The sequence below is a fragment of the Loxodonta africana genome, chromosome 6 (genome assembly GCF_030014295.1).
Source record: "Loxodonta africana isolate mLoxAfr1 chromosome 6, mLoxAfr1.hap2, whole genome shotgun sequence".
NCBI classification, from domain to species: Eukaryota; Metazoa; Chordata; class Mammalia; order Proboscidea; family Elephantidae; genus Loxodonta; species Loxodonta africana.
This window is the reverse complement of record NC_087347.1, coordinates 48,475,284-48,501,842: the sequence shown is the minus strand read 5'-3', so window position 1 is coordinate 48,501,842 and position 26,559 is coordinate 48,475,284. Positions and strand designations below refer to the sequence as shown.

The 26,559-nt window shown below is 39.8% G+C and overlaps 1 protein-coding gene and 1 pseudogene across 2 annotated transcripts in view; one reads left to right on the top strand and one right to left on the bottom strand.

Moving 5' to 3' along the window:
* Positions 1-26,559, top strand: part of PLCL1 (phospholipase C like 1 (inactive)) — a 386,099-nt gene that overhangs the window by 175,955 nt on the left and 183,585 nt on the right. The window lies entirely within an intron of this gene.
* Positions 3,846-6,623, bottom strand: LOC104845489 (E3 SUMO-protein ligase PIAS2-like; annotated as a pseudogene).

Genomic DNA, 26,559 nt, shown 5'->3' with positions numbered 1-26,559 from the left:
GGAGGAGAAGACCTGGGGAGGAACTGGTTTGGAGGAATACCAGAAGTTCTTTTTTTACCATGTTAAGTTCCAGCTGCCTATTAGATATGGAAGGGGAGACGTCAGAGAGATAGCTTGGACCTCAATGGAAAGACCTGGGCTGGAGATTTTAAATTTAGGAATCAATGGCATAGACCTCTATGAGTTGTGAAAATCTAAAGACAATTTTAAACCAGCGCTGTAATTTATCTTCAGTGTGTGCTTTCAGCCAGGAAAAAAAAAATAGTGTGAAATTATACAGTAATTATTATTTAATGCTGAGAATTTTTGTAGTAGTTGATTACGAGACAATTAGAATAACCATATAAGTTTTATCTGATAGAGTTAATTTGCAATGGGATGACTTACTGAATAAACAATATACAGAGCACAAAGTTTGTCTCTACAACCATATATTCTTCAGGTGTTTTAGGCTAAGGGCTGCCAAATTATTGTAGTTTAATTTAGAGTTTTCGCTCTTTTTTAATTGCTGAGTCAATGGCTTTATTCTCTTACAGGATCGTGTACTTTGCAGGGAACGTTGTTGGGTGAAATCCTCATTTCATACATCCTCATCTAAGCTGCACCATTCAGAGCTGTTTGCACTGGCAGGCCTAGAAACTTGGAAGCTAGCTGTAGAAACAGAATGATGCTTCACATTATTGAGTGTCCACTCAATGCCTGTCATGATGCCGGTTGTTTGGCACAGATTGTCTCTAAATCTTAGAAAGACACCTGCAGGGTATTTCTATTTTAATGATGAGGAAGCAGAAGATTAAGGTCATATGTCTAGTAAATGGCAGAGCCAGGACTCAGATCTACATTTGCCTCTTTCCAAATTTTTATAATTTATATTTTGCCAGGCCGTTCAGCTACCAATCTTCCTCTTAGCTTTTTCTCCCGGCTTGGTTTTCCAAGCCCAAAACCCAATTGCCTAACACCTCCATTTGTTTTTAAAAGTGACTACCGAGGTGCACATGCACACCTTATGATGCTTCTCCTTCTGCCTATACATCTCAGCCTCAGCCTCCCCTGCTGTGCTACTTTCCCCCATGCCTTCCCACTGCACTCTAGTATTCTATTAATTACGAAAACCTCACATCTTTTAACCTTTCCCTTTAACATTCTCCTACACTCTTGCCAAAACGAAATCTTGGCTTTGCTCTAAGTTGTAAGTTCCTGAGCCAAATTCGTCACTAGTGGTCATTTCTTCCATGTTCTTTGGCTCTCAGGGTGAGGAGCAGGGGTCAGTAAATTTCCTGCTTCCCACCGTCACATCCAGACTATTTGTTCATTGTCTCTCAAGAACTTTTGTTTGGAACTCCACTCTATCCACGTACGGCATGCTTTTTCCAGCTTATATTCAGCTCACATGTTCTGCTCACTTCTCACTCCATTAAGGGTCCACTTTGGCTGCCTCCCTCTTTTCCTTCTGTCATCTTCAGGAACCTAAATACTTATCTGGTGACCTTGCCTATCCTTAGCCTCAGAGATCTTTGGTCTCTGGACCTTAATGACCTTGATTTATATGATACTCCAGCTCCCTATAGCATAGCGATACCCCAGACCTGTCTGACACTCGAAACTGCACCTCTTCTCTGGGATGTTCTTTTTCAGATGATATCTAGGTTTTGTTCCACCCCTCTTTAGTCTTCTCCACTAATTAATCTGGTCTTTAGTCTCACCATAATAGCTTCTTGCCCCATCCATTGCTTTGAATGCCTCATTTGACTCACGTGCCTTCTTACCCATATGGACCTGTTGGTCCATCAGTTCTTGTGTTCCTCAGTGGGACTATTCTGAGCCTTTCCAATTCCATGACCTTCAGGCCCTGGCCACCGTGTTCTATTTTACTTGCGTCACAAATCCCTAATTCTGGGTAGATCCAACTATTTGAATTTTCTACTCCTGCTCTCACATTACTGAGTTAAAAAAAAAAAAGAAAAGCCATAAACTTGGGCTGAATTTTTCAACAATAAGATTTATTATAGCATTTTATCATTGTTGTTAGGTGCCATCAAGTCAGCTGCCGACCCAGGCACAACAAAATGAAACGTTGCCCAGTACTGCGCCATCCCCATAGTCAGCTGCAGATCGGACAGTTGTGACCCATAGTTCGCGTTGGCTGATTTTCCAAAGTGGGTCATCAGATCTTTCTTTTTAGTCCGTCTTGGTCTGGAAGCTCTGCTGAAACCTGTTCAGTATCACAGTGACACACACACCTCCACTGACACATGGGTGGCGGCTGCACGTGAGGTACATTGGCTGAGAATTGAACCCAGGTCCCCTCCACGGAAGGCAAGAATTCTACCCCTGAACCACCACTGCCCCCAATAGCGTTTTAGCATATAGCAAACAAACAAAAAACACCCCAAGCTTGGTTAATTTAGTGACCCTATAACATCTTCAAGGGCCTAGGATCTTTCCATTTCACCCTTTGTTGCCCTTATTAGGTTAGCTTCAGTCTCCGGCTACCTATCTTCTTGGTCGCAGGACACCTGCCACAGTTCCAGGGGTCAAGTAGACATGACAAGACTCTGAAAAATTGGTCTGATTGCTTTTACCACAAATATCAAGCTGCAATTAGACCTTCTCTGACTTCATTGCAATCTCATTGCTAATTCGCTCCCAATTGTGTTCCTTTCTGGGATTATTCTGAATCTTTTCCAATTCCAGTCTTCTCAATCTCTACCTACTTTTTTTTTTTGCCTCAAAGTTTTCTCTCATACCTGTAGCTGTTGCCCTAGGCTAACTCTTACACAGCAATTGCTTTGTTACTTTCATCCATTCTCTCCATTTTACCTTCTGCTGTCAGGTTGTTCTCCCTGAAGCAGGGTGCTGAGCATATCACTTTTTTGTTCAACCCACTCTTTGTGGGTTCCTGAAGTTCAGGCTCCCTAGCATGGCCTTCAAGGTCTTTCGTGACCTGGCTCCATACTACATTTTCAATCTTAATTTTCAGTATTGTTCATACACCCAATGATCCAATCAAGCTGGAAACCCCTGGCTATTCCTTTAACACTCTCCAGAGTTTCCCATGGCTCTTTGTTCCCTTTTTTGGAAGAACACTTCCCCTCAACTCTGCCAGTGTAATTACTGTACACTTTAAGGTCTAACACCAATGTCACTTCCTTTAAAAGCTTTCCTGATCTCTCTCATTCCCAGCAAGAAATTATAGTCTTTTCTGATCTTGCAGTAGATTACCTTAGTTCATTAATTTTGTGTGTGTGTGTGTTATTTTCATGTGCAGCTATTATCAATTGCTCTGTAACTCAGTTTTCATAATTTTTGCTAATATCATTTAAACAATTCTCCAAGTGCTTGGTGTTTGGTCATTTTAGTTATTGTTTAGAGTTTTTATTTTTTTAATTCCTGGCCTATGAGCCTACCAAAACTAATAGTATCTGATATGTGCTTAGAGGACATCCGGCTTCCGGGGTCCTCTGGGACTATACATAATTTTGTCTGGAAAAAAAACCAAACCCTGTAACTAAAATCATTCCCCTGGGTATTTAGTTCAATTAACATGAGGTTGTTTGTGTCTTTTTAGTTTTAATACAGCTGTTTCAGTTGAGAAAAAAAAGATTTAAACAAATATCACCAAGTTAACATTGAGGTACTCAGTTTTTGCTACTATGATTGTTCTTTCCGTCACAAAAATTCTATTGATTCTGCCTTAAAAAATACCTCTGGAATCTATACCCTTATCTCCATTCCCACTGCGGGTGCCTCGTTATGTTATGATGCTGGAAGCTAAGCCACTGGTATTTCATGGTAGACAGGTTTCAGCAGAGCTTCCAGACTAAGAAGGATAAGAAAGAAAGGCCTGGCAACCTATTTTCCAAAAATTAGCCAACAAAAATCTTTTTAAAAGTATTTGGTTTTATTAACACTGATAAAATTGTAATTTTTTTTATCTTAAATGCCTAATTATGTGAAACTGTTTAGCTTTCCCCTTACTGGTGACAACAAATTTTCTTTCTTGAGCCATAAACTTTTACAGAACATGATTGCTACATGATTAAATATGTAAATGTTTAGCATTTTCAAATTTTTATGATACAACCTTCAAGTACCATTCACACCTGACAACATGGCACTAGCAATAAGGCCGTCATAATTTTTCTTGAAATAATTGAGATGTTTCCATTCCATAAATATGAATAATTTGTTTTATTTTGTATTCGTTGTCAGACAGCATCAGAAGATGCTCCAAGCTGTAGTTCATTATTAATATCATTTCTTCTTTGTTCTCCTGGAAAATCTGATGACATGCTTGACATTGGTGTGTGGTGGAATGGTACTGGCTAGTCTGGTAATGAAGGCAGAATAGCAGCAGGATCAACCAAAGACACACTGGGCACCTTTACAGAAGATTGCTGGTAGATGAGAACCTGGTTGGCCTGCTTTGTGTTTCTGACATAAAGATGCATTTCCTTTTGGTAGAAGGGTCTTACTCTTCAGCGGAAAATCTTTCTATTGTTAGGTCAATCACATCCGCTTTCTTCTTGTTCACCTCATTGGCTATAGTCACTGAGCAAGGCTTACTCAGAACACTTGAACTTTCTATTTTTGTACACATTTGACTGAATATTTTCATAGTTGCTTTCTTTGGTCTCATTGGACACCAAGAACCATCTTCTTAAAATTGGATTTCATACCACATCTAAACAGTCATCGAGAATGTCCATAAAAAGCCCATCTAATTTTTTAATATTAGACTTTCATAGGCAGCCTTTTTGTTACACGCAGGACAAATCCAGGTGGTCTTCTTCTCATTCATTTGTAGATAAAGAGCAGCATCAAAACACTGCAGATGTGCACGAGTCACTGCAGGACGTGGGGCTGTCAGCCTCATTTTCCCTAAAGGACACATCAAGGATACCCGAAGGCTGGTTGTAGCAATTTCACTAACAGACTCTGCAGTAAGCTTTTCTTTAATTAGTGCTCTGGAATGATCAGGGTTTCTAATGCCTTTCTTTTATTTATTTTTATTGTGCTTCACATGAAGGTTTACAGAACAAACTAGTTTCTCATTAAAAAGTTAGTATATACCTTGTTCTACGACACTGGTTAACAACCCCGTGACATGTTAGCACTCTCCCTTCTCAGCCCTGGGCTCCCTATTACTGGCTTTCTTGTTCCCTCCTGCCTTCCAGTACATGCCCCAGGGCTGGCGTGCCCCTTTAGTCTTGTTTTGTTCCATGGGCCTGTTCAATCTTTGGCTGAGGGGTAAACCTCAGGAGTGACCTCATTACTGAGCTGAAAGGGTATCCAGGGGCCATACTCTCAAAGTTTCTCCAGTCTTTGTCAGGCCAGCAAGTCTGGTCTTCCTTTTTAAGTTAGAATTTTGTTCTACATTTTTCTCCAGCTCTGTCTGGGACCCTCTGTTGTTATCTCTGTCAGAGCAGTCAGTGGTGGTAGCCGGGTACCATCTAGCTGTACTGGACTCAGTCTGGTGGAGGCCGTATACCTTTCATTTTTAATCTCTGTAATAACATGGCTGATGTGAGCTGTCATGGAATAATTTTTTCCAATTCGTGATGCCCAAGAAATGGAAATCCGGTTTGGCACAGCTAAAGCTAACCTAACTAAAGATGTAATATTCAAGGGGCATTCAGGGCGCTTCTGTTCAATCCCATTTTTAGGTAGTGGTGCATAGCCAAGCAAAGGAAACAGCTTCCATTTATTTTTATACACAGATATTGGGATAGTTATCTTCTTGAGGGCAACTTCTCTGCCAGGCAAGGTCCCAGCTGAACTTGGACTGTATAATCTCTCCTTCTGCCTGGCAAAAAATCTCTGGAAATATATATCTCTCTAACTTGTTGAAGTGTCAGAGCAAAAATAAACTTCTCTCAAAATTGCTGAACACTGCTTTCAAGTAAACTTGTGGACTTGATGAGAACATCAAGGATGTCATAAAAGGGCAAGTTTTTAAAACTGCATGTCAGGATGGACAGGAGGGATTGGGGAAGATGGCCGCTGCATCTCAAATGTAGGCTTAGTGTCCTGAAGCAGCACAGAACCAACAGGAGAGGATGGTCAGTGAGTGTAACTGAAGTGGAAGGTAGTGAACAGATTCCAGCCATGGCCAAGTCCATTGATAACAGGTGATGAGCTACCATCCAAACTAAAAACGATGATTTTATTGCAGATAAATCAGAAAGTCCTTCAAGAGTCTGTGGGTATGGGCGTCTATACCATTCTCCAGTTTCAATCTGAACCACAGGGCTGCAGCTACTCTTCAGTAAATGCAGCTACCTCATCAGGAGGTCATGCTTGCACCCACTGTTATGCTGTCCAGCAAAGCCTAGTAACAATTCTAGTTCAGCAACCCTAAAATTAGAAACCACATTCAGCAGAGGGTAGTTGTAGGCCAAGTCCAGGCAACAAGACTTAAAATCTTGAGAAAGTGACTTTATCCCTCTGGACATTGATGTCTGCGAAACTTTGAAAGCATTCCCTTTAAAATCAGGAACAAGATCAGGATGCCCCCATCACCTCTTCTATTCAGCACTGTACTGGAGATTCCCCAACTCTGAAATCCGCGGTTTTATACCAGCCTTGGGCACCGCGGCTAATGCTGCCACAGCATCACCTCTGTCTGCCACCAATGATACCGCCTCCAGCACCATCCTGCACTGGGCGCTGCTGATGACTCCTCCGGGGCTGCCACCGCCCTCAAAATCTTAGGGGTTACAACAAAATATTGTCCAGTGTAGTGCTGGAAGATGAGCCCCGTAGGTTGGGAGGCACTTCACAATAGCTGCAACAATGGACTCAAACATAGCAATTGTCATGAAGATGGTGCAGGACTGGGCAACATTTAGTTCTGTCGTTCAGGGCAATGTAAGGTTGCCATGAATCAGAGCTGACTCAACGGCAGTTAACAACAACATGCCTGCCTTACCTGTTTATCTGCTCTTACTAAATTCTTAATGGAAATTTCTCAAGAACAAACAGTTATAAGCGCTTACTTTTTCATTCATTTTTCTCGCATCTGTGTAGGTAATTTGCAATAAATCACATGGATACACTTTTACATATTGTCAATCATTTAGGTCAATTATGTCTATTTAAGCAGACTAGTATTCAGTTTTACCGTTTATTTCCCTTCTTGTTTACAGGTGGAGTTTTTGGTAAAATGGTGACAGCTGAAGAAGAGAGGGGAGGGGTCATCAAGGGCCTGAAATGTTGTCTACGCTAGAAAGGAGCTCCCAGTTTCCAGTATGAATTTATCTGTAGTAATTGGTCAAATAAATCTGTGTAGAAAGTTCTCTCAAATTAGGGGCTGATGAAAGTTAGGACCATACTATAGGAAAGAAGCTGAGAAGAGATCTTCCAAACCATTGCCTCAGTTTACAAATGAGGAAAGGCCAAATGTCTTACCCAAAATCACAACCTCGAAGTGGTGGGATTCTAGGCAACATTTTGTGGCCGACTGACTTGCATGTTTGCCTAGCCCTTTGCATTTATAATTTTATCTACAGACTTCAATCATTTTAAGTTAACAAGGAGGCTTTGTAATATAGTTTTAATTTTTAAATTTAATTATATTCTATCATCTTAAGAGGCAATGCTTTAATTGTGGGCAGTTTGTATGTAAAGAGGGGAAAGTATAAACTCTTTGTTATTCTGTTTGGTTTATTGAATTAGTGAAGAAATTAATTTCTGTCTGAAATTTTATTAAAAGTGACATGCTTTGACTAATGGAATTTCCACATGTGTGGAAATCTAAAGCTGACAAACAAAATAATGAGACACTGCACACTTCAGGGCCCCTGTACTATCTTTTTAGCGTCCTATTTTTGCATTATTTCACTTCCATTCCTGCTAAAACACTTTTCAAATAAAGTACATAATCCCAGAGAACAATTAGGAGTTTGCTGAAGGACAGTTAAGAAAGTGATACTTTTAGCTGACCTTAAACCTCCCCATGCCTTCTAAGAAATAACTTTTCTATTTTTTTATTTCTTTCTGTTTCATCTGACACTTGGCCAACTCTTGCCATTCCTCTGCAGTTTAATTTAAATACTGTCCCCAGAATTTATAGATCTTAAAAGCTTGAAACCTATTGGCCGTTCTGGATCATAATCAGTTATGGAAGTGTTGCATGTATAAACTTTAATATACCACTTTATATTTTAAGTGGGTCTTATTGTTTTGGTTTCTTTTGTGATATAATTGTGAGGTAGCCTGAACTGTTGACAGAGTAGCTGCGATCCAAAGATATGAGTTGAGTGACATGCCCAGTGTACTACAAACCAGGGTGGGAGCCTTGAATGACCTGGCTTCCAGCCTTAGCTCCAAGCCAACTGGCTTCTATTAAGAACAGAGCCTTAACAGTTTGCTAATTCAATCTTTTTAAATATCAATATTTTCTCATATTGTTTTACTTGCCTAACTTTTAAGTTTAGATTTTTTTTCTAAACTACTGTTTGCTTAATTTTGAAGTGGAAATATTAAAAAAATGACTTACAAATTAATCGTGTTGATATAATAGATTTTAGTTCATTATTTGTGAAGTGTTTTTTCCTTCCTCTTTACACCTCAATTCAAATGAGGAGTTAGAGAGGGGAGTGATTATTTGCACTGTAAAGATTCTCTTTGGGTTATAAACGGGCTTGCTGAGGAGCTCTTTGCAGGGGTACCCAGTCCCAGTGCCGTGGATCTTTGCAGGGGTAGACCCCTTATTTCAGGTGTGATTTACAAATATATCACTTCATGCGTTTATTCATTCATCTAAAATTTACCAAGTACTTAGTAACATCAGGTTGTTTTAAGGATTAAATAAGTTATTTTATGTAAAAGGTTTGTACTTGGCATTTGGAAAGGACTGAATCAATGTTAGTTATTGTTGTTACTATTGTTATTGCCAGATTCTGCTAGGCAATGAAGATAGAATGAAAATAAAAGGATATTGTTTCGAAGGAATCAAAGCTAGGTAATGAGGCCTGCAGGAATGGCGCTAGAATTACAATGTTCTCTAAGATAAAGTTCTCGTAATTTTTTAGGTTGAATCCAGAGACTTCTACCAGCTTACACTTTATGTCTATGTATCTATTTCTAAATACATAGATCTACAAAATACACAAAGGATTACAGAAGGATGCATAAAATTTAATATTCGTAGCCTTTCATTATGACATAGTGTTAAATTCCAGCATCCTCTAGTTAAAAAGTTTTACTGTGCTTCTCGTGGTGTTGCTAGGGCGGTACAGGGGGTGCAGACCACACCAGGTGACACTGTCATAGGGGGTGACACCAAAATGACTGTCTATAAAGTTTTGTGTAGTGTTTCAGCAGAAATTTATTTATTTTTTGGTAAAAATACCCCTGTAGTTAGTTATAACAACAGAAACATTTTTTTTAAGCCCGGCTTACATGTTTCAATACACCTACAAGGTTAAAACTTTATGCTAATTGACATGTTGAACTCTCTACTGCGCTCTGGCCAGAGCTGTCAGTACATAGTACAATGACAATGATTACGTATTACATTACATGTCACAATGACGCTTCAGATCATGTGGTTTCCTCTGCACGTGCTCCAGGCACACGTTTTTGTTGCTGCTGGTGTTATTATGGTCACTGGTTTTGTCAAATTTTCTGGTGTTTTAGCTACAATATTAATGGTAATTAGTACTTGTGAACCTAGATCAGTAGCTTTTTCTAGAATAGGAAAAGAATAAAAAATTATTAGTATAAAAAACATTACTAAGGATTCTGTATGGTCTGGTACAGGAGGAGGTCCATGGGGGGGTGACACCATGAGTTACTGCACTGGGTGACACCAACCCTAGTGACGCCACTGTATGCTTCTGAGGTTTATTTTATCAACTGCATCTCCCTTGTCCCTTCAAGGGAAGCGTAACTGGACCACAACTACCACTTGTATTTATGTTCAGCTTCATCTAGTTGGTTATCAAAGCACAAATCTTGCTTTGCCTGAGAACTTTTTAGATTTGTTTTTATTAGTCGGTGTAGTAATTAGGAAGAACTGTAGAAAATGGGTACTTCCCAATTTTTAAAAAATCTAAACATGTTTTAATAGTTTGTTTCAACATGTTTTACTTTCTATGTTTTAGTAGCTAGAGGTGCATATGTCGAGTTACTTTCCTAATTTTACATTCATCCCTCATGGTAATTTATAGTTAGAGAACTTTGGATGTTTTAAAAACATTTGAACGATTTTTTTTTAGCACCTTATATGGTAATGTTAACACGTGGAGTACAACCTTAAACAGTGACTGACTCTAATTTCCAAGGAAGTTGGAGGTACATTTAAGAAAACATTTTAAATATTTAAAAAATAGACTTAAAACAAACCATTTAAATGTGGTTTACCAGATCCTCAAGAGAAAGAGTATCATGTTCACCATTTCTTCCAGTTAAATTTTTGAATTTTTAAATAATGGGATTCTTTCCTTTTAACAGTTGTCTCCTGGGTGGTCCATAATATCAACTTTGTTAAATTTTGCAAAATAAATTTTTATTTCAAATTTAAGCACAAGAAAAAAAAAAAAAAGGTTTTAAGTGACATCGTTTGGAATGCGAAAGTGAGAATATCCAATGAAACTTCCAGAAAAATAATTCGTTTCCTAGAAAAGTCTACTGCTTTAGAAATGGGTCTGTTCTTATTAGCTTTTTCTACAAGAGTTTGTGAATAGAATTTTATAGGCCCAATTGAAAATAAAAGGATAGTGAATAAAGTTTAGCTTTATTCTTCCTTTTGTATTTAAGCATGATTCATTTCAGCTAAAATATTTTTTCTTACTCATTTTCATAATGAACATACTTTAATGAAAGTTTAATGAATAGCATATGGAATATTAGCTCAGGAATTTTTAGATGAGTTCAGAAGTTCACTAGTATGCCACACGGGCAGCTAAATGCTTTGGTGAAAGGGCAAAGTAGGCTCAGAGAGACCTAGAGTGAAATCCTGGATCTGCCACCTGCTAGCTATACAACTTTGAGCCAGTTATTAAGCTTTTGAAGTCTCAGTTTCCTCACCTGTATAATGGGTAAGAAAATAACCACCTCATAGTGTTGCTTTAAGAAGAAAGTGAAATCTATACAGAGTATCTTATATGATGTTTTGTTAGTTACACTTAGCATCCTTTTTCATAAAAATAATTTTTTCTCAACAGATCAATATCATCTGGCATTCAATGTAGCCCATAGGATTAAGTGAACAAATACTCTAAACCAGAGGTTGGCAAACTATGACCTTTTACCTATTTTTGAAAATAAAGTTTTATTTCAGGACCCCAAACCCACAGCCATGCTTATTCATTTAAGCTTTGTGCATGGCTGCTTTCATGCCACAATGGGGTTAAATAATTGTAACACAGACCCTATGACCCATACAGCCTGTAATATTTACAGTCTGGCCTATTACAGAATAAATTTGCTAACCCCTTGTCATGGATTGAGTTGTGTCCCCCCAAAATGCCTGTCAACTTGGCTAGGCCACAATTCCCAGTATTGTGTGATTGTCCTCCATTTTGTCATCTGATGTGATTTTCCTGTGTTTTGTAAATCCTATGTCTATGATGTTGATGAGGTGGGATTAGTGGCAGTTATGTTAATGAGGCAAGACTCCATTTATAAGATTAGATTGTGTTTTAACCCAATCTCTTTTGAAATATAAAAGAGAGAATCAAGCAGAGAGATGGAGGGACCTCATACCAGCAATAAAGAAGAGCCAGGAGGATAGCACGTCCTTTGGGCCCAGGATCTTTGTGCTGAGAAGCTCCTAGAGTAGGAGAAGGTTGATGACAAGGACCTTCCTCCAGAGCTGGCAAAGAGACCGTCCCCTGGAGCTGGCGCCCTGAATTCGGACTTCTAGCCTCCTAGACTGTGAGAGAATAAATTTTTCTTTGTTAAAGCCATTCATTTGTGGCATTTTTTTACAGCTGCACCAGATAACTAAGGCACCCCTGGTCTAAGCTGCTGTTGTCAGGGTGTTGTTTAACTGATATTATGAAGTGTCATGGCTTACACAAATGCAATGGGAGGAGCCACTTTAAGTGAGGTGCCATAGGAATAGACTACTACAGTGTTACGTGGCTATTTCTGGGGTTAACCAAAGAAGTCTAAGGATTATCTGTGATTAGCTGTGAAATCCTCAGGAACGGTTGAGAATTATAAACCTAGGACCCTCAGAAGGGAATTTGGACAGAAATAAAATTCTTCCAGTGATTTGTCCCAGAGTGGTGAGGAGCTAAAGACTGATGTCAAATCCCATCATATTGGGTCCTTTGTAGGTCTACAGTTATCAAAATTGTTTGAAGATATCATTACATGGTATAGATTTAGTCATTTTCAACAGGTCTTTGTGTATCATCCTAATTCTTGATTTAAAAGATTGCTTTCAGGTATTATATAGAGACCCTGGATTGAGTGGATTTTACCTGGTTATTGGAGAGAGCACTTTAGCAACCAGAGTGGGCAAAACTAGATAAAATTATGTGTGTGCTACAAATTATGTGAAGGTTTGAAACCACATATCACTTAATTTAACAATTTTGATAGAGTGAACATCAGAACAATTGTTGGCCTCTTCTGGACGTTCTGAGGAGTCTTTCACAATAAAGGGTATTTAGCCACCCAAAGTCTGTCTTTTTTTTTTTTTTCCCCTTAACTGGTCATTGGGGAATTAGACAATACAATTAAACAATACAAGCTGTTTGATGATTTAGAGTTTACAAAATGCTTCCATTCACACAATTTCAGGGTGAGAATTATTCCTGTTTTTATAGATGATGAAACTTCAGGTTTCCAGAAGCTGAACCACTTGCCTAAAGCCATGCAGCTCTAAAGGGTGAAGGAGGAGGGGCTTGAGCTTATTTTCTGACTTCATATCCTGTGTTCTCTACGTGTCACTTTGCCTGTGTTCTCTACCTGTCACTTTGCCTAATGTTGCCTCTCAGCCAAGTTTATTGAAAAAGGGTAAAATATAAACTCTCATTAGTTTATAAGGATTCAAAGGAAAGAATACAGAGAATTTTACATTAGAAAGAAATCAGTGATCTTTTAGATCATCTTTTAGATCATCAGAAGTTGCAAATTGGTGACCCTTAGGTTTCATCTGGGAACCCCTTGGTGGCACAAGAAGCTAAGTGCTCACTGCTAACTGAAAGGTTGCCAGTTTGAGTCCACCCAGACAAGCTTTGAAAAAGAGGCTTGGTGAACTACTTCTGAAAAATCATCCATTAAAAACCCTATGGAACACAGTTCTACCCATGACACATGTGGGGACACCATGAGTTGGCATCGACTAGATGGCACCTGGTTTGGTTAGGTCTCATCAGATGTGTTTTGCTTAGCTGATACGAACCAACAAGTTCTATTAAAAATATATGGAATTAGCTGTAAAAGCATCAGACATGTATTTTTAGTTTCACTTCAGAAAGCATGCTCAGTATGAATTGAACAGATGAAGCTTATTTTCTTACATTTAAAGAAGTTGGTTGGAGGGTACATTTTAGAATGAATTTCAGCACAGAGGCTGAGTGTTAGTTCTAGTTTTCTAGCTTTAGTTTTCTTGTATTGGAAGCATCATCAGGTATGTAGTGATAAATACCTTCTTTGTGGAAGGTGTCATGCTATTCATTATCATATGTCAAGGAGAAACTGAGGGGAAGAGGGATGGCAGAGAATCCCAAGTATGTACTGAGAGATTGGAAAGAGAAGTGAAGGCTGGAGAGGACTGGCATTCTCAGTCACAAGGAGGAATACACAGAGGCTGAGCGAGTGTAGGCGTTTTAAAGGAATTGATGGTGGGCCCTATCCAGCGATAAGAATGGGTGTCAGGTATACAAATGGGCTGAGTGAAACACAGTGTTTATCAGTTATTTTTTTCTGAAGTTTAATTTCTAGGATGGATTATATAGTTCAAACCTAAGGGGATAAATTATATCCTATCAAGTGAATCTCTAACTGGAGGAATTGCAAAAAATATCACAATGAACAATGAGTAGTTGAGATTCTTGTTTTGAATGAACCTTTAAAATGCATGAAACAAAATATTAAATAACATTTCTAGATAATGGTTATTACTGTTTTTATTTTGCATTTGTTCCATAATCATTTATGACAATTTGCTATATGTAATGTACCATGCTACCCAGTGGGAATATCCAAGGATAAAATCACTAGTCCTGCCTTTAGCCTGTTTTCAACTTAGTTAGGGAGGTAAAATATGAAGATATGCAAAGTCCTACACAAGACAAGCCCATATAAGTAAATGTTTCGGCAGTTTAGGGAGACACCACTTTTTCTGGTTTGATCTGGAGAAAGACTTTCTGAGGGATGAGGACTGGGGATATGAACTAGACCTTGAAGAATGGGTAGGATTTAAAGAATCTTAAAAGATAGTAGAAATTTGATGTTGCTGTTGTTAGCTGCCTTGGAGTTGCAGACCATTGTGATCCATAGGGTTTTCACTGGCTGATTTTTGGAAGTAGATTGCCAGGCCTTTCTTCCTAGTCCATCTTAGTTTGGAAGCTCCGCTGAAACCTGTCCAGCATCAGATCAGCACACAAGCCTCCACTGACAGATGAGTAATGGCTGAGTGTGGTGTGTATCAGCTGAGAATCAAGCCCTGGTCTTCTACATGGAAGGCAAGAGTTCTATCACTGAACCATTACTGCTCTTTCCTTGCTAAAGTTTGTTTAAATAGGGCTGATGGCATGGAATTACTGAGTGGTGCCAACAGTTAAGTGCTTGACTACTAGCTGAAAGGCTGGTGGTTTCAACTCATCCAAAGATACATCAAAATGCTGGGTGGGATTACCCAATAAGCAAGGTATGCACAGGCCCAATTGTGCCTTCCTGCCAATCTACAGTGCACAATTTCACCCAAGTCCCACCACGTCAAAGATGTGGTGAAACACATGTGAAATTGCTCACCACAGATTAGCTAGTAAATACAATTAAGCCTGTGTGTACTTTGCTTGGTGCAAGCTGGTGCATACCGTGCTTACTGGTTATTACACCCCTGCTTGAAAGACAAGCCTTGTGATCTGCTTCTGAAAGGTCACAGCCTTGAAAACATTATGGGGCAGTTCACCATGAGTCAGAGACAAATGTGACTAAATACATGAACTTCTTGGCAGGGTGGGAGAGAGAGTTTGACAGGTTGGTGGGCACTAAATTGTAAGGGCCTTAACTCCCAGGGTTGAAAGTTTGCATTTTAAGGATATGGTTTTCATAGGTGACCCAGGGGGCTTCATGCCAAGAAAATGGTATACATTTTCAAAGTGTTGGAAATGAATAACTCTCAGTGTAGTGTGTAAAATGCCTTTGTGAATAGTTGCAATTTAGAAGGCAGTCTGCTCAGGAGAGAATCAAAACCTTCCTGAGTAGAAATAACTCCCCAGGTGCTCAGCTGGAGTCCACTTGGTGATTCTTCTGTTAAGTTGAAGTGTAACAGAGAATGAGCAGAAGAGAAAGTACCACATGCAGGACAAAGGCACAGGGGAACATCCACCAGTAATAGATGGCCGTTGGAAGAATCTGTTTTGCTGAAGATATTATCAAGTCTAGAATGTTATCTTATTTTCAGGTTCTGTATATGCTGATGGAAGTCACCTTATACTGGAGTCCTTGTAAAGTTTCTCATGTTACAGGGCACTTGCTCAGTTACCTTGTTTTGGACAGGAAAGTCTGATTTGAGGAAGCCACGGTAAACTGGAATGGCCTCAATCAGTGCTATTTTTATTTGCTCAAAGGTGTTCTGAGATGATGGGTAAAAAGGGGATGAAGAAATTTAATACAGTTTCTGGAAGTGTGAGTTTGCAATATCAGGTGCTGGATATGATTTTAACCATGCATTTTATAGCAGGTACAGTAGGTATTTATATTACAGATATCATGAATATATTAAAAAAAATACCTCAGGGCAAATGGAGAACAACTTTCCTAATCATATTTGGCTGGGAACCCATGGCTAGTAATAAAATTTTCAGTGAAAGTAGATTCAGAAGATGTTGTTTCTCTAACAACTGAGGCAGATGTGAAGATGTGCTTTTTGGAAAATTTTGATGACTTAAAGTTTGGGTAGAAAGAGAAAATCCATATAAAATCGTCTAATGAAATTTGCAACATTTCAAAATTAATATATAATTTTATAGAGTGTGTGTTTTAAGATACAGACAATTAAACACAGAACCATTAAACAGATGTTAATCTTGGAGTGTTATCATAAAAGAACATTATTTTTGCCACCTACTGTTTTTCTAAATATACTCTGTGCTCCTATTTCCTGGTCTTATTTGAAATGTAGGGATAGCCTCAAAGCTCTTCCAGTCAATCCTAAGCAATAAAAAAGCCTCTGGTAGGTTGCAAAACACAATCTCTACTTAGTAATTAATATGTCCAGTCCAGAGTATTTATTCCAAGCTTCAAACTTTATTAAAGTTAAAACTTCACCCTTTTCCCAGATAGACCTGCTGCAGACTGGCCACCTGCAGTGGGAAGAATGCTGAGAAACATCTCTTTTTCCCATTCAGACCTTCTACTACTTCTATGCCTTTCCCAGCTTGCTGACCTTGGAGCTGGGTGGGGCATGTGATCCAAGAGAGCAAGGCTTGGGGCAAGAAAGTTCTCACTGTCTTCTGTGGGCCTGAGGGAGTAAATGTTGACAGGGAGCCTGAAGAAAGCTGTATCTGCAGGAGAGGACATCCCAGCAGGAGCTGTGGCCTTCAAGAGAGAGAGACTCTGCTAACTCTCAGCCAGCAAGGAGGGAGCTGGAGGAATAAATACCCTGTCCATCTTCTCTCTCCTTCCTTCCTCTGATCTCCTGCTGGTGTTTCTCACTGGCAAACCTAGCAGGGAGCCTGGTTGATATAGCTCATAGTGGTTAGCCTCCGAGGCACAGAGCAGATGGCAAAAGGTGAGGGGAGGGTCTAGATTGGTAAACAGAAGACACCCAACATAGGCATGGGGCTCCTGTTTGGCCTGCAGGACCTTCCAACCATGTTGGGAGTGCATTTCCCAAAAGGTAACCCATCCTCTGCTGCCCCAGACTGCTTCAGCTAGCCTCTTGCCCTTTAGGGGGCTCAGGTATGAGTCAGTCTCCTGCCGCTGAAGCATCCAGGAAACTAATTCCATTGAAGCTCCTTATTCGAGGCTTGAAACGAGGGGCAAGTCCTTTCTCCACCCCTTTCTCTCACGGGGAGGACGAGATTCACAGCACCCCAATAGCTTTCTCTAAATATCCTCCTTTAATCTCCAACTACCTACCTTTTTATGCCCTCCATTGGGGTGAGGAGGAGGGGTTAGAAGCCATGAAACAGCACGTCTTGCACATTAATCTCATGCTTCACTCTGGAATGTGCCAGCTGTGGCCTAGGGACTTCAGCAGAAACTGGGACTAAATTAACTCTATTTTAACATCCTGTTACAAACATCATATGCAATCCATACCCCTAAAAGTTTATATATTGGGTTAACCCAAACGTATTTTTCAAGTCGTCTCAGTAGAAAATGACAAAGATTTGTGATCTCCTTATATTTGGGGATATATGGTATGCTTTCAGAGGGTGTTTTTCCAATATAGAAACAGATGCCAATTAAAATAACTCATGATTCCCATTAAACGTATCCATATATTGTTGTTGTTTTTGTTAGCTGCCATTGAGTCAGCTCCCAGCTGACCCCATGCACAACAGAACTAAACACACTGCCTGGACCTGCGCCATCCCCATGATCGGTTTCAGATCGGACCATTGTGACCCATAGGTTTTTATTAGCTGATTTTTGGAAGTGGATTGCCAGGGCTTTCTTCATAGTTTATCTCAGTCTGGAACAGCTAACACCTAAAGTAGGGAAAAGAAAATATTTAAAAAAATTGGCAAAGTGTAACTAAATTAAAGATGAAGTCACACAAGAAATATCCTTGTTACATACCTGGTGGTTCAATAGAGTATCTTCTTTGGAATAAAGAATTTCTCATCTAATTGGCCTATACTTTTTAAGGTGTTCTCATTGCGAAGACTTGACAGCAACAGATAATTGTGAAGGCCTAATTGACTTGACAGCAACAGGTTTGGTTTTTTGGTTTTTTGGTTAATTTCTGAAAGCTATTTTCTTTCTCATGTATATGCTCACCTGAAGCAGATGTGTTCTAGGAAACCAGTGTTCTTATCTAGTGAGAGTACTAATGAAAACAAGATCCTGTCATCTGCATAAGGAACCCTGGTGGTGCGGTGGTTAAGCTCTCAGCTACTAACTGAAAAGTTGGTGGTTCAAACCCACCAACTGCTCCATGGGAGAACGATGTGGCGGTTGGCTTCCAAAAAGATTTACAGTCTGGAAACCCCATGGAGCAGTTCTACTGTGTCCTATAGAGTTGGTATTAGTCGGAATGGACTGCAGTGGGAGGTAAACTGAAGTCATCTGCATACAGAAGCAAGGCATGAAGCTGTCATTTATCAAAGCATTCTCCTAATGCTTGCCCCATCATTTTCAGGTTCTAAAATGAGCTTAATGGAACTCTGAAGCTTTAGCTTGTGAGACATATCCATGACTTTAATAACTTACAAATATTAAACTTTGTCCTTTTCTGTGCAGATGTGCTGTCATTTTGCTCTGCTGTCTCTTATAACTTCAGCCTTTCACATAAGCAGATGGCCCTCTCTAGATTACTGATGCAGTTTCATGTGACTGCTCTTTTAGGTCAAGCCCTTCCTGTTCTCTCTTGTGAATCTCTTAAGATTGGACCTATTTTGAGAACTCGACTGTTAATTCTTTCCTTCCTTTCTCTTCGACCCATCCTTCTAGAAGTATTTATGGAGACATCATACTATGTGCCAGATATTACACCAGGTATTTGAGAATCTGAAATGAAAATCAAAGTCCACGTGCTCAAGGAGCTTACTGTCTAACGTAGGAGTTGTTAGTTGCTGATAAGTCAGTTCTGACTCATGGCAACCCTATGAGTGCAGAGTAGAGCTGCTCTTTAGGGTTTTCAAGGCTGTGATCTTTCAGTAGTAGATCACCAGGCCTATCTTCTGAGGTGCCTCTGGGTGGGTTCAAACCACCAACCTTCCAGCTAGTAGTCAAACACTTAACTGTTTGTGCCACCTAGAGAACCAGCTTAATGTAAGAGAGAGCAAGTAAATAAAAACTATAAAGCAATGCTTATGTATGATAGGAGATATGTGTTGTAATGAAAATACCAAGGAGGGGTGTTTTCACCTAAAGGGACCAGAAAGCTGAGCTCAGGTTCTTTGTTAAAGATCAGACAGTTAGTAGTGGCAGAGGTTATGCTCTTTTTTACTATGCCACGCAGCCCGTTGGTACACCGGTGCTCAATACTTTAGCATGGCATATGTAAAATTTTTGCCTGTGAAGATTAGTTATGTGCACAGCAACTTGACGTCTGCAGAATCCGTTTGGTGAATATGTTCTTTTCAGGCTTACATGACAGTTAAAAGGAAGAAAAATAATGCTCTTCTCAAAGAAAAATAATCAGTTGAACAAATCGGTAGTTATCAGAGTGCAGGCTGTAGTACATCCTGTTTTTCTAACTCCTCTAATTTGCTAGTAAAGCAACCCAACTAGCATGAAGGAAGGGAGGGTGTTGTTACTTTAAGGCTGTGTTAACTCTGTAGGGCCCCATTAGAGCCCTGGAGGAGAGTCCTCACTAGGCTGAATTTTAGCGTTTTGAAAGGATCTTGCAGAGAGTGAGTGTATGACAGAGAGAATGAGAGAGAGACACTGGCTCTATACTTTGTTCCATTTCCTGAATCAGACTCAAGCGTAAAACATTTTTAGTGTATAGTTTGTGTGTGTGTGTGTGCTCACTGAATACCAAGTACCCACTACGTGCCCAGCACTGTAGCTTTTACTGTGACAAGGGAGGGAACCAAGAGATAAAGCGGACTCATCCCAATGTTTCTTGCCTTCCCATCTGTGGGCAGTGTGAGCTGTGCAGTTCAATGGACCATTCCTACTTCTTTTCTGGTCTCTGTGTCACAACCTAAGTGGCTGCTGAGTGGTTCCTTGTGGTCTGCTGAGGTCAGCCTAGGATGATCAGAAGTCGTAGGTGATGACTTTCCTTTTCTAACTCATAACTACGTCCATTCACATACCTCCCTTCTCTGGTTCTGAAGTAGTATATGTATAGAAATGGTTGTTTGTTAGTGGATCGTGTTCTCAGTACTGGATAGTCTCTTGGATTTACACCCAAGAGGCCTTTCCATGGCCCTGCTCATGCTGATGTCTATTTCCGTAGACAATTCCACAAGGGCAGGGACCTGAATTTCTTTAGTTCTATGTGTGAAGTGGCTTCCTAGCTTCTGGAATTTAAGTGGATTAGGGCCCTGAGTGTTGCATTGTAGGTTTGAGGATATGTGCTATTCATGGCCTTCACCTTCTATTTCATTAACTTTCAGCATTAGGCATCAAAGGGAGAAAAAGGAAGAAAGTAGGCCTCACAGTAATCTGACCAGGTTGTAGTCCATGCAGTGAGATGTCAGGAGCTGCTAGAAGGGTCCCTTTGCCCAAAAAGTACACTGAAGGCTGGTACCCCTAATTTTATAATTAGTAATAAATTTAGTAACACTTTAGATTAAGGATTATTGTTTTAGGTTAAAATACCCCACAGTCATAGCTTTTAAGATGAATGAGTTAGCAAGATTTCAGAAATGGATATGGCAAATAAAAGAGAAAGCATTTTGGTGGCCTGATTTGGGTGGGGGTGGTGGAAAGTGACACCGAAGGGGCCAGTAGAAGGGAAACTCTCCTTATTTATTGATTTTTTTCTGCGAGTTTCCTTGGAGGAAACTGAGTGGGTTATGAGCATATTATAGAAATACGGGTGTGTATATGTTAAGACACGTGTGGTGGGAGAGTGGGGATAGGATAAGCTTTGTCCTTCCAGTTCTGACGTGAATTTTATGCTGAAAATAGAACCTTTTTGTATGTGCGTGTGTCTGTCTGTCTGTGCCTTCTAATGCTGTATCTTAAATTACACAAAAGAAGGATGAAGCCAGAGCAGTTAAAGGCTTCAGCTTTGTCCCAGTTCAGTAGTTTACAAATGTGATACTTTGCACTCCACAGATACTTGAGAGCACAGGGGTGTCTGCTTAGTTTGGAGTTTTAGAAGAAAAAAAAAAAAACTAATGAGATATTCCCTTCTCCCTGGGCCAATTTAGTGAACTTTTGGGCTAAGCTGAACTAAAGTTAAAAAAGGAATGCCGTCATAGTAGCATTATTCACTTGGCAAAAGTACTTTGACATTTAACATTCAATATGTGGGGTCTTCAGTGTGGTCATGGAGGCCTAAGATACTACGCTTTGATGAGACTAGAGAAGATGTATGGTTTAAAGCCTCATTTTATGGGTGAGGCAACTAGTAATCAACAAAGGCTAAATGAGGTGCTGAAGGTCACAGCACTGGGGAGCCGGAGAACAACCAGTTTTTCTTTTGGAGGCCTTTATTAAAACTAACAATTCAAATTTTCTTTTAGCCCACGTTTATGAATTCTGAGTATTCTAATTTGGCTATTGATTAAAAAATATTTATTGATCTTCTGTTATATGCTGGGGAAACTCTGGTGGCATGGTGGTTAAGAGCTAAAAGGTTGGCAGTTTGAATCCACCAGGCACTCCTTGCAAACCCTATGGGGCAGTCCTATTCTGTCCTTCAGGGTTGTTATGAGTCGAAATCAACTTGGCGGCAGTGGGCTTGGTTATTTTTGGTTATTATATGCTGGACGCTGAGCTAGGTACTCTGTATTTCAATGGCGAAATAAAATAGAGATAGTTTCTACTTCCATGGAGCCCACAGATGATTTATGAACATTTATCCTGTTATGAGTCATCATCATTATTTATTGATAGCTTACTATGTGCCAAGTACTGTGTTATACAAATATAAAAGCAGGAGCTGAGTGCTTAACGTAATCCTCTCATCTAATTAAACTTAAGATACCCTTGTAACACAGATGCCAGTAACAACAGCTACAAAAAGTAATTGAGATCAGGCATCATACCCTTTATGGAAGCAGTTTGCAAGGTCTTTCCTTCACAGAGTCGATAGGTGGGGTTCGAATCGTCAACCTTTAGATTAGCAGCTGATCGCAAATTGCTCATGCCGGCCAGGCTCCATAGGCAGACATAATTCATATCACATCTTTGAACTGAAGATCCTGATTAGAGAATCTGTTGGAAGGAGCTTGACCTAGTCTGTGGCTTAATTTGTATGTGTGATGCTATTCAGAAAGTGAAGGGATTAATATTAGTCAGTGCATCCCGAGGACCAGATATTCTTGTTCTGATAAGTTATTCAGCTAACAGGGTAATTAAAAGTTGGAACTAAAATATCATTTCACTGCTGTATTCCTATAAACTAAATTAAACTTTAAGTATTGTTTAAGGCTTCAATGTACTATATTTAGCAATGTTTAGCATTTATAGAACATTGTGTTAAGTAGCTAATCTTCTGTGGAAATTTGGTAGATTTTAAATATTTGGTTCATGTAAATAACTTCTGTCTTTGCTTTCAAGAAAGATTGAGAAGAGTTCCAGGGAAGTTCAGTACATTTGTCATTCAGTTCCTTGATGGGTCATTCACATGTACCAATGCCAGGGAGCATTTAACTGATTAAAACATTCAGAATGAATTTGTCATTTGAAGGTACTTTGAATGAATGTCTTTACTGTATTGACTGTGTATCAGTAATACTGATATTATTTAGGCATGCTTCCAATATTAATTTATAAGCAGCTCTGGCTAACTTATCCACAGAATGTTTGTCCAAGTTAAAGCCTTGATACATTTGGTTAAACAAACTTTGTGGCTCTTGAAAGAAATGAAAGAATTTAGCAGTCAATGTTTTTTATGAACTCTGGGGTGGTCATGTTTAAATAATAAATTGAGTAATAGGATGATGACTATTATAACTTTTCTGAGGGTGAAAATCAAAACCAACCCTGTTGCCATCAAGTTGATTCCTACTCATAGAAACTGTATGGGACATGCTAGGACCGCCCCACAGGGTTTCCAAGGCTGTAAATCTTTTTTAATTGTGCTTTAAGTGAAGGTTTACAGAGCAAATTAGTTTCCCATTCAAATAGTTTATACACAAATTGTTCCATGACATAGATTGCTCTCCCTGCAATGTGTCAGCACTCTCCCCATTACCACCCTGAGTTCCTCATTTCCGTTTGTCTGGTTTTCCTGCATTCTCATCTTTGTTTTGGGGCATATATTGTGCTTTTCGTCTTGTGTAGATGATTGTTCTAAGGAGTACTCTCCTCACGTGTGTTACTCTTTATTTATAGGGCTGTCTATTATTTGGCTGAAAGGTGATGTCTAGGCATAGCTTCAGTTCCAAGACACCAAGAAGGGTGTCCAAGGGCCATAGTCTCAGAGGTTCCTTAAACCTCTCTCAGACCAGTAAATATAGTCTTTTTTATAAATTTGAATTTTGTTCTACATTTTTTTTCCCCACTCTAACTGGGACCTTCTATTGTGATCCTGGTCAGAGCTGTCAGTTGTGGTAGCCAGGCACCATCTAGGCCTTCTGGCCTCAGGCTGGTGGATGCTATGGTTCCTGTGGTCCATTAGTCCTTTGGAGTAATTGTTTCCCTCAGTCTTTGGTTTTCTTCAGTCTCCTTTGCTGCACATGGAAAGAGACCAATAGCTGTGTCTTAGATGGCTGCTCACAAGCTTTTAAGACCCTATATGCTACTCAACAAAGTAGGATGTGGAACATTTTCTTTATGAATTACATTATGCCATTTGAGCTCGATGTCTCCCGGGACTATGGTCCTTAAGGGCTCTAAATCCTTATGGAAGCAGATTGCCACATCTTTCTCCCATGGAGCAGCTGGTGGGTTCGAACTGCTGGCCTTTTGGTTAGCAGCCAAGCACTTAACCACTGCACCACCAGGGCTCCTTTTTGGGGGGTAACAAACCTTAAATACTGGAAAGGATAGATCCTTTATTAAAGAAAAGTCTCCCAGTATTTAAAGCTAAGTATCTAAACATGTTTTGGTCTCATATTTGAAAAAATCTAAACTTACTGCATTATTTGTCAGCAAAATCTTATCCTTCTGTACAAGAGGTTTCTTAAGAGAATATAAATTTGCCATGTTAGGCTGATTATTTGAAATCTGAGTTCTGTTTCCAATTTCAGGTTCCTAAAAAGGTCCAGCTTAGCCAGTGAACATAAAAGCGCTTACTGCTAATTTAGCTGCTGCTGCAGAACATGAAAGGAAATCACAAGGCCATTAACGCTTCTAGAAATAGTCATTTTCTAGCCTTCAGTTCCTAAGATAGCTTAGTGAAAATAAAATATTAAGGCAGGGTAGGGAGGTGAATTTTTAAATTATGTTCTTTTTAAACTTTCCTTCCTTTATAGCCTCTCTCCCTCCCTCCCTCCCTTCACGCTTTCCTTTCTTTCTCCTTCTCCATTTGTGTTAACTTAAAACACCACATTCCACATCTTCTTAGTGCTAAGTGATAGGAGCAGTGAAGTATATACTTTATCTCTGCATATGCAATAATCAAAAAAGATGGGAAATTATAGCAAATTTACCATCTGATTTCCAGGGTGAAAATGCCCTTCCTGTACCAGGGTTTGATTAGACCTCCAGCCATCCAAAGGAGCCCTGATGGTGCAATGGTTAAGTGCTCGGCTGCTAATGGAAAGGTTGGTGGTTCAAACCCACCCCGTGGCTCTGCAGGAGTAAGACTTTGTGGTCTGCTTCTGTAAAGATTACAGCCAAGAAAACCCTATGGGGCAGCTCTACTCCGTCACATGGGGTCGCTATAAGTCGAAAATCAACTGGACCACAAGCAACAAAAACAACCAGCCATTCAAATGCAGCAGAACACGCCCACTCTGTGGATGGGGAAGGAAAATTCTCCTTGATGAGCTGAAATGGAGACTCCATGCTATTTACAGCTCGAGAGTTACTCTAGGCTAGTGGCTCAGAAAGATCTTTCTCTTCTTAATTATTTTATTTCTTCATTACTGACAGTTATTGTGTGCCCACCATATGTTAGACATTTTCCTAGGTCCTGGGGTCCTTTCGAGAAGGAGATAATAGTCTTGTGGGGAGGTAGACATTAATGAAAGAGTCACACAGATATCAACTGACAAACTGGGAAGCCTGCTTTGAAGAAAAAGTATGTGGTGCATGAGAGTGGGTAACAGGTGGAGAGTGGGCAGGGAAGCCTGAGACTGGTTAACTGGGCAAATGCGGGCAGAGGAAGAGTTCTCAGTAATTTTCCTGAGGTGGGAGAGTCAAGACTTGTGGCCAGGGCACAGAGGCTGGGAAAGTCATCTACTACATAAGGCAACACCAGAAGTTAGAGGAGGACTGAGGGTCTCCTTTTAGCTGGACAAACGGTGCAAGGTTCTTTAACTCAGATTGCTTCATTTCTAACACAAAGACGGGAACATTCGTGTCTCTGTGATGCTAAGTAAACAGCTCGTGTGTGTGTATGTTTTTGTTGTTGTTGTTAGTTGCCACTGAGTCAGCTCTAATTCATGGCAACCCCATGAACAACAGAATGAAATATTGCCTGGTCCTGTACCATCTTCACAATCGTTGGTGTGCTTGAGTTCATTGTTACAGCCACTAAGTATTTTGGGTGCCTGCCAACCTAGGGGGCTCATCTTCTAGCACTATATTGGACAGTATTCTGTTGTGATCCATAGGGTTTTCATTGGCTAATTTTCAGAAGCCGATCACCAGGCCTTCCTTTCTAGTATTTCTTAGTCTGGAAGCTCTATTGAAACCAGTCCACTATATCAGTGGCATAGCTTTCAGCATAACAGCAACATGCAAGCCACCACAGTACAGGAAACTGACAGGTGGGTGGTGGAGGTGTATGTATAATCAAACCAAAACCCACTGCCATAGAGTCAATTCTGACTCATCGTGGCTCATAACTCCATAGGGTTTCCAAGGCTGTAAATCTTTACAGAAGCTGACTGCCACACCTTTCTCCCGCAGAGCGGCTGCTGGGTTTGAACTGCCAAGCGCTTTAACTACTGTACCATTGTGGCTCCGTGTATGTATAATAGTGGCTTAATAAATACTCGTTGAAATAAAGGCACTTAGGCCAGCAGGTGAAGGATGCTTTAACACTTTCACAGATGATTTTGGGGTGTCAGAAAAGAATATTTTAAAAAAAGAGAAGAGAGAGAAAGTTTGTTTCTCCCATTCAAAGGAAGCAACATAACAGAACCGGGTGTTTAAAAGTGAGGTGTCTGCACAGACAACAGGAGAATATTGAGTTTGTGATGTTATCATTAAGAAGTAAGTTATTATTGTTATTGTTAAGAGTGATTCCCCTTCAAAGAAAACAACACAAAAGGATTGGGTGTTTAAAAGTGAGATAGATATCTGTGCAGACCACATGAGAACACTGAGTTTGTGATGTTATTATTCAGAAGCAAGTTATTATCATTATTGCTGAGAGTGATAATGTCATTAATATTCTGAAGGTGGGCAGTTCTTTTCCCTTTTAAATGTCAAGGCATGTACGTGTGTGTGTTTGTGCTCACG